Source organism: Emydura macquarii, unplaced genomic scaffold, assembly GCF_026122565.2.
Source record: "Emydura macquarii macquarii isolate MOO-44397 ecotype Brisbane River unplaced genomic scaffold, CSIRO-AGI_Emac_v2 contig_1477, whole genome shotgun sequence".
Lineage (NCBI taxonomy): Eukaryota > Metazoa > Chordata > Testudines > Chelidae > Emydura > Emydura macquarii.
Window position 1 is genome coordinate 13,246,507 of NW_027131614.1, and position 15,633 is coordinate 13,262,139.

At 44.7% G+C, this 15,633-nt stretch overlaps 1 protein-coding gene across 7 annotated transcripts in view; it reads right to left on the minus strand.

Annotated features, from left to right (window-relative positions):
* SGK3 (serum/glucocorticoid regulated kinase family member 3) overlaps positions 1-15,633 on the minus strand; it is a 74,163-nt gene that overhangs the window by 37,886 nt on the left and 20,644 nt on the right. The gene's annotated exons all lie outside the window — the stretch shown is intronic.

Sequence of the window (15,633 nt, forward strand, 5' to 3'; positions counted from 1 at the left end):
CTCGGGCCCACCCCTCCTCAGCTCTCCACACATTCCTGCTGGTTACCACTAATAGCAGCAGAATTGAAATGGTAAATACTCTAAGGAACAGCTTGCACTTGGAGTGCCTTCAGGTAAGAGATGATGGAAGCAATGCTAGTTCATGAAACAGGAAGTGCAACATTAGCTCTCTGCAAAATAGTAAAACCGAATTAAGACAAACTGGAAAAAAGAAAATGTGTGGATTGTGTCTCCCCCTCCACAAGCACACACACACTCCTACGTTAACTTGTAAGAGTGCTACTGTAAAAACCAAATAAAAAACACCTACCCCCACCAGAGGGGAAACCATCACTCTGCAATAATATGGTCAAGGTACAATTTAACTCTTTCATCATTCTCCCTACTGTGAAAGGAAGAGGTTAGAGGTGAGTGAGAAAGGTTAAAAGAGAAAGAAGAACAGGAAAAACAGACAATTGCCTACTCTGCATTCACTGGCTTAGTCTCCTTGGGAGAAAGAGGAAGGGGAAAATATACTATTTATAATCCCACTGGCACTGGAGAGTATGCCTCCCCTAGGACAGCAACACTTAATGCTTGTCCCAGGACAGATAAAGTAACTGCAATATGTGAAATTTCAACATTTGTAGCTCAGGTTGGATCAGTCAGGATTCTTGTTTATTGCAAGATAGAATGCTGAGAACTGAAGGCTCCACCACTATCATGAATGACTGTTGTGTGGATCATTATTAAAAGCTGAGCATGCACTTAGCAAGCTCCTAGATCTGCCTTAAGAGCAGCCCTCTAGAATTGCTAGTGAAGACTTATTTCCCCACATCTAGTCCTTAATGATTAATCTCTAGCTGTATCCAGAGAATCTAGAAGAAGGGATACAACAACTGCAAGTGCATTAAGTGATGATTAGTTTCAGTGATGAACAATGAGCAGTTAAGTCAGTTGGCATTGGCCATATGCCAACGTTTGTTTTCTGGCTTGCTTCCTCAACCTTCCTGTGCAGCAGCTCCAATTAATTTAGGCAAAAGTTTTCAAAATGTGGGTGCCTAAGCCCAAGCTCACAAATATGGATTGAAACTTTTGGCCATAGTGCCTTGTGCTGCCTCTGACAGGACTAGATGTGGGTAAATAAGAAGTCTCCACTAGCAATTCTAGAGGGCTGCTTTTATGATAAAGCCTATCCCATTTCCTTTTCTCCAGTCACTTAATGTGTGCCCAATTATGCTTCAGAAGGCAGTCAGGCTTTTGTAAACATAGACCAGAAGGCTGTGATCCCCTTTTTACTCCCTTAACACACACCCAGTCTATCCAGTCACATCATCTGGAAAAGAAGGATCATCTAGAATAATGAGTATGGGATTAGGAGTCAAATAATCCCAAACTCCAATTCTGGCTGTGCTACTGACTTCTTTGTGGCTTTGGACAAGTCACTTTACCTACATTTCCCATTCGTAAAATCATAGAAATGTAAGGCTGCAAGGGACGTCAAGAGGCCATCTAGCTCAGCCCCTGCACTGAGGAAGGACCAGGTATACCTCCTACACAATTGAGAACACTGATCTATTTCAGGGGGGTGTTGTGATTAGTCAATATTTGCAGAGCATTCCTTATAAAGTATACACCAAAATGTAATAACCAACAAGGCAAGAGGTCTAGGAAATGGAATGTCTCCAGAACAAAAAGCTGATGGGATATGCAACACCGAATCTAAGCATATTCTTCAAATTTAGGTATCCCTCGTTCTGCAGAAGTCAATGGAAAGTTAACACTGTCAAATTCCAACAATGACAAGGTGGGTGAGATAATATCTTTTATTGGACCAAAGCTTGTCTCTTTCTTCAACAGAAGTTGATCCAATAAAAATATATTACCTTACCCATCTTGGCTCTCTCATATCCTGGGACCAACATGGCTACAACAAAATTCTAAGAATGTAGCACGGTTAAGTGTAACAGATTCCAAGGCAAACTAAGAAGAGAATTAAGAAACTTGCACTAAAAACCAGCTAGTGAAGGGCCCAGTTCACCCACACTCCACCCTTTGTGTAGTCATTTACACCAGTGCAAAGTATTAATAACCTCAGAATGGTAGCATTTTACACCCACTCTGCACCGATCCAAATGACTACATGGCAATGGTGAATCAATAATCTTACCTCACAGACAAAGTCACAATAGATAGCATTATTTTATGCCTATACCACAAATTGGTGTTGCAATTTCAAATGTGGCAAGATTGTGATTCATAGTCAAAGGTGCTAAAAGAAGCTAGGCAACAATTAGACACCACACATTAAAGGTACCATCAAACAAGATATAGCTGAAGGTAATGTATACAGCTTTAAAGAGTAGTAAAAATAGCAATCCTTTACTGCTGTATACAAATTAAACTTAACAAAATACTGATCTAACACTTCTCTATTGCTTTCTTTTTTAAAAAGCAATACAAAAAACAATTTTGAAAAACACTACAAACACAAGAAGCTAATATAAAAAAAAATACTGAAAACATTAAGGTTGGAATAAGCCTACAAGAAAAGTTCCAGTTAAAGAGTTAATGGTATTTCTTCGTTAGTCCCAAAAGGATCTTCGAGAAAAGTTACAGGGAATTATGATCTTCCCTAAATTTCAATTTTCTTGTTTTTATTAACTCCTGTTACAAGCTTATAAGAAGTATTTTATTAAAATATCTCATTTAAGAGTAGTAAATCACGGTCATCTGAAAGATCAGATTAGTGCTCCAGTCAACACTATTTAAACAACCACCACCAACCAACCCCCCCCATATATTTAGGTACTCCTAAGACCAGAACAGTTTATTTGGAGTTTTTCTAGTCTATTAAGTAAATGGCATTTTCAGTTTAAACAACTGAAACATATCGGGTCTGCATAACACAACAGTCTCTGTAAACCCAAACTTAGGTGTCTCAGTGTATAATCATGTTACGTGTACATCAACTGAAAGCTCTAAAGCACCTGGCTGCATGAAAAATGCAGCTAGGTGATTTACCTGTGAAATTCCTGGGAATGTGGTGGTGGCTGAAAGAAGCACAAAGGTCTTGAAACTACAGACAGAAGTAAACAGTGTGTTGTAATAAGTTGAGCAAATGATAACACAAACCTCAAAAATAGAGAAGTGAGTGACAACCACATTCCATGTTGAGAAGTTACCACATGTTTAGAACCAGAGAACAGAAGGGTATCTTTTGGAGGAGTAGCGGGAGAATTTCCAGCTTCTCCTGACATTTACATGAAAATAAATTTAAAAAGCCCTCACGTTCACTGCAGCAAATCTTCAAACATTAATACCTTACAATTTTGTATTATTGTACATAAGTTACATTCCCACAGGAAACCCAAATTCATATCATGCAGTAAAGGGATGGGGGTGTGTGCAAAGAATTTTTTTTTTTTGAGGGAGCCTTAATGGAGTTCAAACACATCAACTCCTGTACAACTGTTGGTTTTCCCCTATATTTGTAAGTTTTCCACAAAATTAATAGTTCAGACATAAGCAATTTTGTACAACAAGACACAAAGAAATCTCCTGAAGATAAGAGTTTTATATCATTACACAGCAGGTGGCTGCACCTTTTCCCCATCCCAGGGAGTTTGCACAGAAGAGAAGTGTACCTACTGAGTGGCAGGCCCCATTCCCACCCTCAAAACCTTGTAGCAGGGGCTAGGAAAATCACTGCATCTTGCTACAAGGTGATGAAATGACACTGATCTGTTCACCTTAACAGGAAAAAAATCTAGATACTATTCAGAAAATACTTTAGTTTGTCTCTTTCATTTTAGGAGGGGAGTGCCTCTTCCACCTCCATCCCCCTTAACCCTGGCAGCCCCATAGCAGCACCAAAGCAGAGTACATGGCTCCAAAACCCATTCCCAAGCTGTATCAAAGACACAGATACCTGACAGCTTGCAAGAAAGTGCTCAGCTTCCTCTCCCTAGGCATGCCCATCTGGAGAGCTCTGTAAGAAGCAAGTTGTGTGTGCACACTGGAACCCTTCCAACAACGACTGCAGAGAAAGAAGAGGAACCGTCCCCATTCTGATCATCACACAAAACAAAAACAGAAGAATGTTCCGCTCTCGGGGCTCTCAGCCACAGCAGCTCACACTTCCCGTATCACAGGACACTACAGGACCAAAACCAGACGCCCAAACAATGAAAAGCACGATCCAGTCCTACCTAGCGTCTGTCCCAGGCCTCAACAATACTAACCTCAAGGAACAAACCACCATATTCAGAGCGGCACCAGTACAAGACCTTGGACCAACCCTAAAGAGACAAGACACCGCCCACCGGGGACAGCAGAGCAGAACTGAACCACAGCGAGCTAGAGCCTCGGCAACAGCGGCTCCCTGTCCCCGAGTCCCCCGTCCGGCCCGTCCCCCCCGGGATCACAGCGAGGCAAACCAGGCAGCAGAGCAGCGGACTGGCGCGGACCCCGCCAGCTGGAGCGCGAGGCCAGGACCAGCCCGGAGCCGGAGGAGCTGCTCCCAGCACCGCGGCGGCTGGGTCAGGCGCATCCTCGGCTCCGAAAGCCGAGCACACCTGCTGCGAGAAACACGGGCTCGGCTCCAGAAGAGCCTCGCGGCGGCAGGCCGCCCGCGGGAGCGGAGAAGGCTGGCGATCCTGGGGCGGGCTGGGGTGTCTCAATGATATTTTAAAGGGGAAAAGAAAAACTGGGCGCGACCCCGCCCCCGCGTGACTCAAAGCCCTCCGCCCGCTATGGCTGAACCCCACCCTGCTGTCTGTGCAGCGTGTCGGGCCCCTGCAGCGCTGGGCGGGCACCCAATTAACCCCCCACCTCCACCTCCGCCGGGCGCGGCAGCCCCCAGGCCAGGGCAGCGCTCCTCCACGCACCTGGTTCCCCCGCGGGTCCCGGCCCTCGGGGAGGCAGCGCGACCCGCCCGAGCCACCTCGCGGCCCGCCGCTTTCCCGGCCCACACATGCCGCCCGCAGCCGCGGCCCCGCCAATCAGGGCCCGCGGCGCCAGGTGGCCCCCGCCAGGTGGAGGGCGGGGCCGGTCGCCGGCAGAGCTGTCGGGGAGGGGCGGGACGGCTCGGCTCGGCTCGGCTGGGCTGGGCGGGCGGTAGCTGCCTGCTAGCCGGGGATGTGCTGGGCCGGCCCTACCCTTCACAGCCTGCCTGAGCCGCCCTTCCCGGCTGCTTCCCAGCAGGCACCGCTAGGCGGGGCGGCCTCTCTCCCGGGAGAGCTCGGAGCAGCACGCTTCCACCACCTCCAGCCCCGTCTCTCGTCCCCCCTGGAGCGATGCCTTCCCTTACGGTGGCAGCTGTAGCGAAAGGCTCACCCTCCAGGGCAGGACCAGCCCCGCCAGCGGCAGGCAGCCCTGCAGTTGTCCTCTCTCTAGAGCAGGTGGCATAGGAGCAGCACGAGCGGGGCTCCCACGACTTTGTGGAGCAAAGGGAGAGGAGCTCTTCGGGGAGACTGTACTCGTTGCGCGTGGAGAGCCTTGTTTGCATTCAAGTATAAAAGCAGGAAACATAACCTATAGCTACAGGGAAATCGATAGGAAAAAGCCTATAGCCTAAACTGAGCCTCCCATTTTGCTGTGTGATGATCCCCAAAATCCAGATAGTAGGTGCGAACTTTTACACACACACACACACACACACACACACACACACACACACACACACACGCCAAGACAACTAGGCAAACAAATATAGATGGAAAATGACATTTTTTCAGTTTAATCTTTTGTATGCTTTTGTGTACACACCTACTTTTACCAACACAAGTTGTGCGATTTAATATCTAGGATAGCAGGCAGGATAATCATCCATCCTATTAATTATTTTAAACTAAACAGTCTTCTGTGACAGTGTTAACAAAGAACTAATGTAGGAAAATCAGAGTTTGATGTAAATCTGGCAGCAGTTTAGGGCCCGCTGTTTCTTGTCCTTCTGGTTCTTTACATCTTCCATGCCAAACAACCCAAGAAGCATGGCTGAAGACAATGTACTCAGACACAATTTTATACCTCCCCCACTTAAGGAACAGATTCCAATATCCTACTCAAAATAAGTTGCACTAAAATCAAAGTGTCACTCATGAATAAGGATATCAGAATCTGGGCCTAAGGGTACATCTGCTTTAAATCAGATTCAATGCAGACCTTCACTTTAGCAATACCAACCATTATTCTGATTTATTTTGTTTGCTAGATCTAGAAATGCAAGTGAGGATAGGCTAAAACCAGAAATTGTAATTTTACAAATTTACAAAAGATTACAATTATAAAAGGGAATAAGAATTAGGAAGGGACTGAGCCATGTATGTAGCCAACATAAACAATGAGGACTGGTCTATATGAGAAAGTTGTAGGAGAATGTTACCAATTTAACTATGATTATTGACTTAAGCTAAATTGCTATAAGAGAAACACATCTGAGATATAGTCTACACTTACCTGGAAATTCGGCGGCAGTTGCCGGGAGTTATGCAAGCTATTCTGCGTAGCTTGCATAACTCCCGTCTACTTCATAACTTTCCTTTAGCACGCCGTCTCCACAGTGCTGCGCTGACGGGAAATGCGTTCCCATCAATGCAGCACTATGCCTTTTGGAGGAGGTGGTTTAATTTAATCGACTTCCGGATCCATTGAGCAGGTCTTCACTTCTGCTCAATTGATCCGGATAGATCGATCTGATGGCAGCGAATCTGCCGCCATCACTGTGTACATACCCTAAATGTAGTTTCAGCCAATTGAGTTAAATCGGTACAGTTAGTTTCCTCGCCAGTGTAAATACCTCAGAGTGCTCAATTAATAAATCAGCTGTTATTCTTTATAATTTATACGGTAATATACTCTTTACATTATACTTGGCTTGGATGTGAAAATAATCTCATCTATTTCACTTTCTGTATCTCACACACTAAACAGAATGATGCAATATTTGAGTTCCAGAAACACTTCAGGGAAATAGTTAACTACCAAACAAAACTTTCCATCAGAACTTAAGTCTCAAATGTTTCTCTTGATCCTAGCCTTTTTTTTTTTTTTTTTTAAACAAAAACAAAAACACCTTTGTTTTTAAGCAAACCTAGATTTTGGGTCTGACTAGACATGACATTCCTTTAACTGGAGTCAACATAATCTTATCATTGAGTACATAGCAAATATGTCAATTTATGAGATCCTGTTTTTGAATCTGTCTGCTGTCAGTATTTCTCTAATCTGTCATTCATTGACAGCCATCCAAAAATCATCCAAAACACAGAGAAACAGTCTGGCATTGTTTAAATACAACATGTTAATCAAAACACTGAAGTAAATGCATGCACACAAAAGCTACAAATCGACTCATTAGACAACTGTTTCTCTACCCTTGTTAGATGCAGTGTAGTAAACAATTATGGAACAACTTTTTTTTTTCCCCTTTCTTTTCTCAATGTTAAATTTTAAAGTGGACATTACTATATATATATTGATTCTACTCCTTAGAAACTGTTTTTTGTTTATTCTTAACTGGCAAGGTTTTAATTCCATGTCACATGTTCATAAAGAATACCTACACAAACTGGGCTATCATCATTCTAATTCTGAAGTCCTTTTGCCAAAAAGGACTTTTGAATTTAAGTCAGTTAAAATAAACTTGTTACTTGGCAATCCCAAGGGTGTAATTCAGTTGGATTAGACAGGGTTATCAGACATAACATAGTTTAGTAGTACTGCTCTTCTAGCTGGCCAGTGTTTTTTAAGTTAATTATTTACTGGCTAGCAAAAACAGGATCATGGGGCTGACCTACAGCTCAGGAAGTCTGGTACTACAACATAACTGGGGTGGGGAGAGGCAGAAGACCCTGGGTTGCACAGGACTGGAAACTATTTGCTCCCTCAATTGCAGTAATGAAAACAGGCTCTAACATCTCTTCCAAGATACATCAAAAATGCAGTCTACAGAGGGCCATTGCACCAGCCAGAGCGACCATGGTTGATAGCGTCACACCAGGCATTGTGTAGTGAAGTTTCTACATCTGGCTCAATCCTGCAAAGCCATGAATCTGTGAGGCGGCCCCATAGGGAGTGCCACGTATAATCAGGGTGCATACACCCTGTGAATAAATGATTAAGGCTAAGATTTTGTCACAATTATTTTTAATAAAAAGGCATGGACAGGTCACAGGCAATACACAAAAATTCATGGAAGCCTGTGACATGTCTGTGCCTTTTACGAAAAAAAACAGGAGTGGGATGAAGGCATGACTGAAGCTTGAGGGGGGGATGAAAGCCCTAGCCCCACTGCGGAAGGGGGAAGGTCCAGAAATCACTGCCAGCCCAGTCTCCCCAGCCAGAGCTGTCCTTAGGATAGGGTGGATTGGGGTGACTACCCCAGGCCCTGCGCTTTGGTGGGCCCCACTCCACACCTGTGGGAGGCGGGCGGCTGCAGCCCTCCCGTCTGGGAACAGGAACCAGGCAGGAGGCTGCAGTCCGCCTCCCGGCTGCGCACTGAACAGGGCGGGAGCTGGGCAGTGGTGTACCAAGGGGGCCAGGCCCCCCCGAGGCCGGGAGATGAGGCCGCCCCATTCAAGCTGGCCGCAGGCTGTGGGACTGGAGTGGAAGAGGCAGGCACCGCTGCCCCATGCAGGAGGAGGTAAGCGGTGTATTCTCCCCCACTCGCAGCTACAGACACTCTCCCTTCCTGGGACAGCGCTGTCTTGTGGGAGCCGGGAAACCCTCCAGCCCTGCACGGGGCGGGGGTGGCCTGAGGGGGCCCAAATGCAGGTGTGGCCCCCAGGCACTGGAGACCCAGGGTATGCCACTGGAGCCGGGCAGGGTGCCCCATACAGTGTGGATGGTCCTGCCCCCAGCACTGGGGCTGAGCTCCCTCTTGGTGTCTTGGGGCTCTGGGGTCCATTCCTGCCCGTGGCTAGAGGCTGCAGGGTCCACCAGGTGAGGCTGGACACTGCAGGGTTGTCCAAATCAGCTGAAGGCTGTAGGGTCCCGTCATCTGTGGTGGGTCTGGGCTGCAGAGTCTCCCTGGAGCTGGCAGGGCCCCTGTTGGCAGCGGCTCAGAGCTGCAGGCTCCTCACTGTGGCTGAATGCAGCCCCCCCTCATTGTGAGCTCTGGGACTCTCCCAGTCTGTGACAGCTGAGAGCTCCCAGATCCCTGCAGCCTCCAGAAGCAGACAGTTTCAGCCCCATTGCCCCAGGGGACAGAACAGAAGCTGGAGAAGATAATTTCACAGAGGTCTCTGGAAGTCACAGTATATGTGACTTCCACGACCTCCGTGACAGACTTGCAGGCTTATGTATGATTAAAATATGACCATGCATATAAAATTGTGGCTACCACTGTTCTATAATTGCAATAAATAAATCTTACACAAAGTAGGTCCTGTAACTTTTCCATTGGTACCTTACAATACACCAAATAGGATTATCCTGTTTACATGCATGTATCATCTTTGCATCTGAAGTATAAATATGACTATCCATCTGGATTTCAAATGTGTTTGCTCATGGGGTAATGGCCTGTTTGTATTCAGTCTAGCTACGCTGTGAATGAACAATGCCAGTTCATGGCTCATCAAAGGACGCTTAACTCTCACAATGAGCCATAGAAGGATCTTATCCCCATCCGGTGAGCCTTCCCTATGGACCTTTTAGCCAGAATGTGGATAATGGCTGCTCCTCTGACTCAACAAAGTACTCAAGGACATGTGACTTGCTCATGTGACCCTGGATTCCATCTTGTGCCTGTAAATTTCCACAAGTTAGAACAAAGAGCATCCACCCACAGGGCAGAAGTGACTTAAAGAAGGCCAGAACTCTGCAAGATTATAATATTTGGCACAAGGTGAAACTATTTTGGTGCTGACAGCCCATATGGAATGTCTCTAGCCACTTCAAGTCTGCCTATAAGAGAATCCAGGTTTCTGACTCATATGGCAATACAGGTAGTACACAGGTCTGATAGATCCTGAACTTTGTCTCAACATAAAGATGTTTTTGCATCCATAAACAGTACATGAACTTCATGCAGGAGGTGGTGCGACCTATTCGGCAAAGAACAGCCAGTTTGCTGCAACCGTTTAAACTCTGCTTGCAGCCTAGGTCGGTGAGCTTGTCAATATTCTTCACGGTACTCGAATCTACATGCACTAGAGGTTCTGGTGACCCAGCTCCAAGGTTCTGGACCTTGGTCTTCTTCAATGAGATGTTCAACTCCATAATGTGAGCAGCATCCTGGAGCCCTTGGAGGGGGAACTGAAGTTCTTCGACTTCTTCACGAACAGGTCAGCATCATTGTTCTAGTGGTGGTTGGTGAACACTTCTTGACCATCCTTGATTCCGATATGTGGAGTGGAAAGTTCAAATATCCAGTCAATAGCTTGACAAAAATAGTACCAGGGCAAGAACACATCCTTGCCACACCTGAGGGTATATAGAAATGCAGCAAAAACCATGAGCCAGCACATATTCTCACACTGATACCAGTGTGAAGATCATACATCAGATTAAGCAGAACATCTGGGAATGTCAATGCATTTCAGCATGAGCTAAAGTGCTGACTTGTTGAACAAATCAAAAGTCACTTTGATGTCATTACAGCATATGGCATGTGAAGTGGACAGTGTTGGACTGTCCAACAGTGAAACATGATTGCTGTGGACAATGATGTCTGTTAAGGAGCAGTTGCATCTTACCAAGCAGATGATGAATGAAGACCTTTCCAGGGACAGATAACAAGATTAGCCTGCAGGTGCCACGCTCAGTTTGAGACCCTTTGCCCTTTCACATGGATGCTTTCTTTTCTGCTAGTATTTGCCAGATGCCCACACTTTTAAGAACAGTTTATGCAGGCTGATGCTCGCTCGCTCCACAAACACCTTTCAGCAGTTCAGGTGGAACACCATCAGGTCCAGCCGCATGTCCATTCTGTAACTTTTGGATTGCATTTTGTACTTCCTCAAGCGATGAAGGATGGGTGTTTGTCACTAGGTCTGCAGCTGCGTGATGTGCCAGGTTACGTCGCTATTAATCATCAGCAGGTGCATGGTTCAACATACCTTCATAATGTGTTTTTCCATCTATTCAGAACCTTGTTCGTTAACGAGCAGGGAGAGGTGTCTGTTTTCATGATGGGATGTTGGCTGTTTTTGGCTGCCAGCCTGGTGATTGACGGCTCAGTAGACAGGACGCAGATTGTCGTACTTTAGGCCGTTCTCTACTTCGTCATCCAAGGAGGTGATGCATCTCTCGTGGTCACATTTTGCCATGGCCCAGAAACTACTTTTCAGCCACTTGCGTTCTTGGATGTCTCCCTGCTTGCGTGCTTCTGTCTGTTTTGCTAATAGATCAAAGTTCTCTTTAAAACGTCAAGGTTTCGTGCGTGACGGTGTGAAGTTGCTTGTTCCAGTGGCAGCATGTAATACTGCATTATTTATACCACTCCAGGCGATCTCCACATCATTCAGTAGCAAACCAATGTTACGTATGTGATCCATGCCAGCCTGTGCTTATTTCACAGCTTCAGCAGGACCTTCGTCTAGATACTGAACATTATATTGTTGGTGGTTATCTGGCATGCACTTGTCCTATGCCTTCAGAATGTGCTGCTCCTCCTGGAGTCAGTAATAGTAGGGGCTTTAGCCATGGTGCTATTGTCATGGCGGGTTCCTGCCTCATTTCACTCTGCCTTCTTGGAACTGGAGAGGGAGATGTAGAGAGGTCTTATTTTGGGAGACACCATCCCCTTTCCCAAGAGCTCTTCTGCCAGATGCTGCTGGTTCCTAAGGGCATGGATGACCATTACAAAGATCTAGTTCTTCTTCTGCCCTATGCAGTCCACGCATCCACAGTTGTGGCTCACGTTTACTACCATTGGGGAACTTGGCCCTCATCCACTGGTCTGTTGTTGGTCTTCACTTCTTACCCTAAGTGAGGGCCCTTATTGGGTACCACCTACTCAGTCCATTTGGACACAAGGCTTGCATAAGCGTGGACAGCCACACTCTGAATTAGAGCAGTTCGCACCACAAGTACCCACTTCTCATATAAGGCAGCGTCAATCTTATTTTAAGTAGACCCTCTCTCATCATACTGAAACCATATTTCTGTGCTAGATAGTTTAGCATTGGCACTTCACATGTCTGTACAATTAAATTTGCCCAAAGTGAATTACATAGAATATTTAGCTATCTGTTGTAGGATACTGTGCAGCAACACTCCTGGGAATTTTCCAGTTAAAATTTTTACTTATGGACATTATTCAACAAGCTCTTTCAGAGGGAGTACTGTGATTTTAAGTCTATTCAGGATATCTGTAACAGTTTCAGGATATCTGTAACAGATCCAGACATACGTAAAGCTGAATTTGACTTTTTAATGTGGATTAGATTTCAGCACTCATTTGTCTTTGTCCATAGTAACTCCCTCAAACTTTTTGTGAGCTCCCTATTTATGTTTCCCTACTTACCCAGTTAGATACTCTGTAATATATACCAACAATGACTGGTGTATATTCTAGACTGCACTGCAGCCATGAACCCTCTACAATGTACTAAAAACCCACTATCAGGGATTATCTCTCATTTTCAGTTTTTGCCTAGTTTTACATGTTGCCAGAAGGAAAATCAGTATACAAGAAAAAAAAAAGTAAAATGAAACTACTTCCATGATACGTCTCCAACCCCAGCAAGAAAGTAATAGTTTAAATATTATTTCTCCTTCACATTTACTTTTTAGACAATATGTGCTTAAATTAGTCCCAAAAGGCTGCTGCTATTGACTGAGCTAAAACAAGCAGCAGAGGAACTAAATGGCAGCAATACATTTTTAAGAGTATCTCAGAAGCAGAAATTAGAGATGCAGAGGATTTAGGACATAATTCATCCTTTTCTCAATGAAAAGTTATTCCCCATATGTTTTCTAATATTTTATGGTATTGTCAAAAATCAGCAACTAAAAAACCCCACATGTAACCTAAATTTTTTTAGTTTATATGGACGCAAACTGCTTTTTGGACTGAATGACAGTCTTGAGATCATTATCCCATCTGTCAGTCATTTTCAACGGTCAGTACAGTACCTTTCCTTTTAACCCCCATCTTTGGTGTACATGTGTTTTATTGCTACATCACATATTGAGTACAAAGGATTTCTATGTTTATCCTATGTTCTAAGTATGTTTCACACTTATTAATTTACCCTGCCCCCCACAAAAAATCAAGTTTCACCTTAAAACAACAGGCTTTCAAAGATCACTGAAGCCTCCCAAAAAAAGCATATTATCCTATCCTTTCCCACACTGACTCAGTCTCCAACCTCAGCTCTTCCCCAGGAAAAATGGAAGACAAGACAGTCTTGCCTTACTGATATGGGCCCAGATTAACAAGTGAGAATTATGGCCCTCTCTGAGAATACCCTATGTACCAGCTTCTTTCTGATTATGCCAGAGGGACGGTTACATTTGAGAGCCTCAAAAGATCACAACTGCTGCTGTATCACACAGAGGCAAACTCTCAAGCAGCGAGAACTAAATTATTTAGGGCTTTATAAATCAAGACTGACATCTTACTTTATTTGGAAAGCAGCTGGTAGCCATTATAGTTTGTTCAGTATTACACTAGATCATCTTGGGAACACCACTAAATAAGCAAGGCTATGCATCCCATGCTAGCTGCAATTTCTGACTTGTTTGAAAGCACATTCCCAGGTAGAGCATAAATGTTGCAATAATCTATCCTCGTGGTGACAAAGGCATGGATAATCAAGGTGAAGTCTGCATCTGATGAGAAAGAGCACAACCCTTTTCTCAAACAACAGATAAAAACCCCACCACTTGGCAACCACAGATACATGGACATCTAGGAACAAGTGGGAAATCCAACAAACCCCCAGATTGTACAGGAACAAACCCCATAAATCAATAGTGCCAAATGAGTGCCACCATTTCTTCTGGGTGCCTCTTGTAAGTCCCCACGGTCTTGTCTGGCTTGGGCTTCAACTGGCTAGCCCAAATATAAGGCCAGTCTCTGCTAGACACTGCATAAGCCACTCCAAATTCTGGAAGGATCAGAAAAGATGGAAAAACAAAAACTCAGTGTCTCTCATGCTGAAGGTATCCCAAATTGTGTACACAGAGAAGCAGCTACAACTCTACTTTGAGACTGCTCTCAAGGAGATGATCAGTTGCCCAATACTACCCCATTTGGAATACCCCCCCGAAACAACAGATCAGGGCACTCAGAATAATCAATGATTAAGATAAATAAATCTTCATTGTCACTCTGACTCAAGTGAGTAAACATTTGCTTTCCCTAGCTTCCAACAGCAGATAATTAGAACAGATTTGCCCTGACAAGAAAAGAGCACATGGAGAAGATAATGGTCAGTCTGTGACAAAGACATAATTTTCCCTCCTGTTACGTCTAATCTCATCCAAAACAAGGTCCAAAATGTGGCCAGCTATGTAAAAAGGTGCTAAGTCACCTGTCTCAGTCCCATGGATGTCATGACGGCCACAAGATCTTGAGCAGGCCCATAGGAGATATCATCCACATGGGAATTAAGTCCTCCAAAATTAATCTAGACAGGGTCAATACCACTGTAGAGAATAGCTCCATGAGTTTAAGCAGCTACTCTAAAATGCAATGAAATGATCTGTACTCATCTTTCACATTCCCGCACACACCTATAAAATCAATGAGATAGCAAATCTAATTTTGACTGGAGTACTGAGTCAATAATGGGCCCACAGCTTCCTCTAGCCAGGTCTATGTCAAGCATGCCAATTCAAGTGTCTCATCCTAAACCAAATAATGGATAGTAGATACAAGGTCAGAGGTTAGTAAAGTATTTAACAACACAAATCAAAGAGCACAGTCATTTGCCAACATGCCAAACCCCCGAGATGAGATCCTAGATATGGCCTGTGGGCCGTACATTAAAATGCTGCACAATTTGCTGATGTCGCCTCTATAGGCACCCTCCCTCCCACTGTATCCACCATAGAGGCCAAGGGGCCCAGTCCTCCAAAGCCTGTCCTTGGATCACCATGTTCCTCAGCTCACAGCAGCAATGTTCCACAGTCTCAGCTACCTGAAAATGGCCATTTAAATGTCACAAATGGCATAACTGAATACCCTAACAGGAGGGTTCAGAACAGGCTGCCCACCCATCCACCTACCCTTGTTCCAAGCCTCCTTGTATCACAACCAAGACAACACCACTCTGACCACTCCAATATACGCTGTATAACCCCATAGCTTAGTTCCTCACTCTCTCCTGTCCCTCCAGTCTCTTGGAGATCTTTAAACCTCTCCTCCCCAAGAATGGGTAAATTTACCACTTGTCGGCCAATCCCACCCTAATCCAGCCTCCAGAGCACTCAGTCACCACCTAAAAATAGATGTGCTGACTAGGACTCAGCCGTCCTCTCACTAATATGCCTTTCATACATCGAACACTGTTTTTTCCCCACAGAACTTTTATATCCTAAAATGGAGTGATCACTATATTTCAAACTGTTCTCTTACAAGGTCAGGTGATTGTACTTCATACACTACTTCTTTCATAGAGGCAGCTTTCCCAATAAGAGTTACAGGCAATGACCTTTTCAGGAGAAAGATTATAAAATCTGTAACTATCTGTTTATATA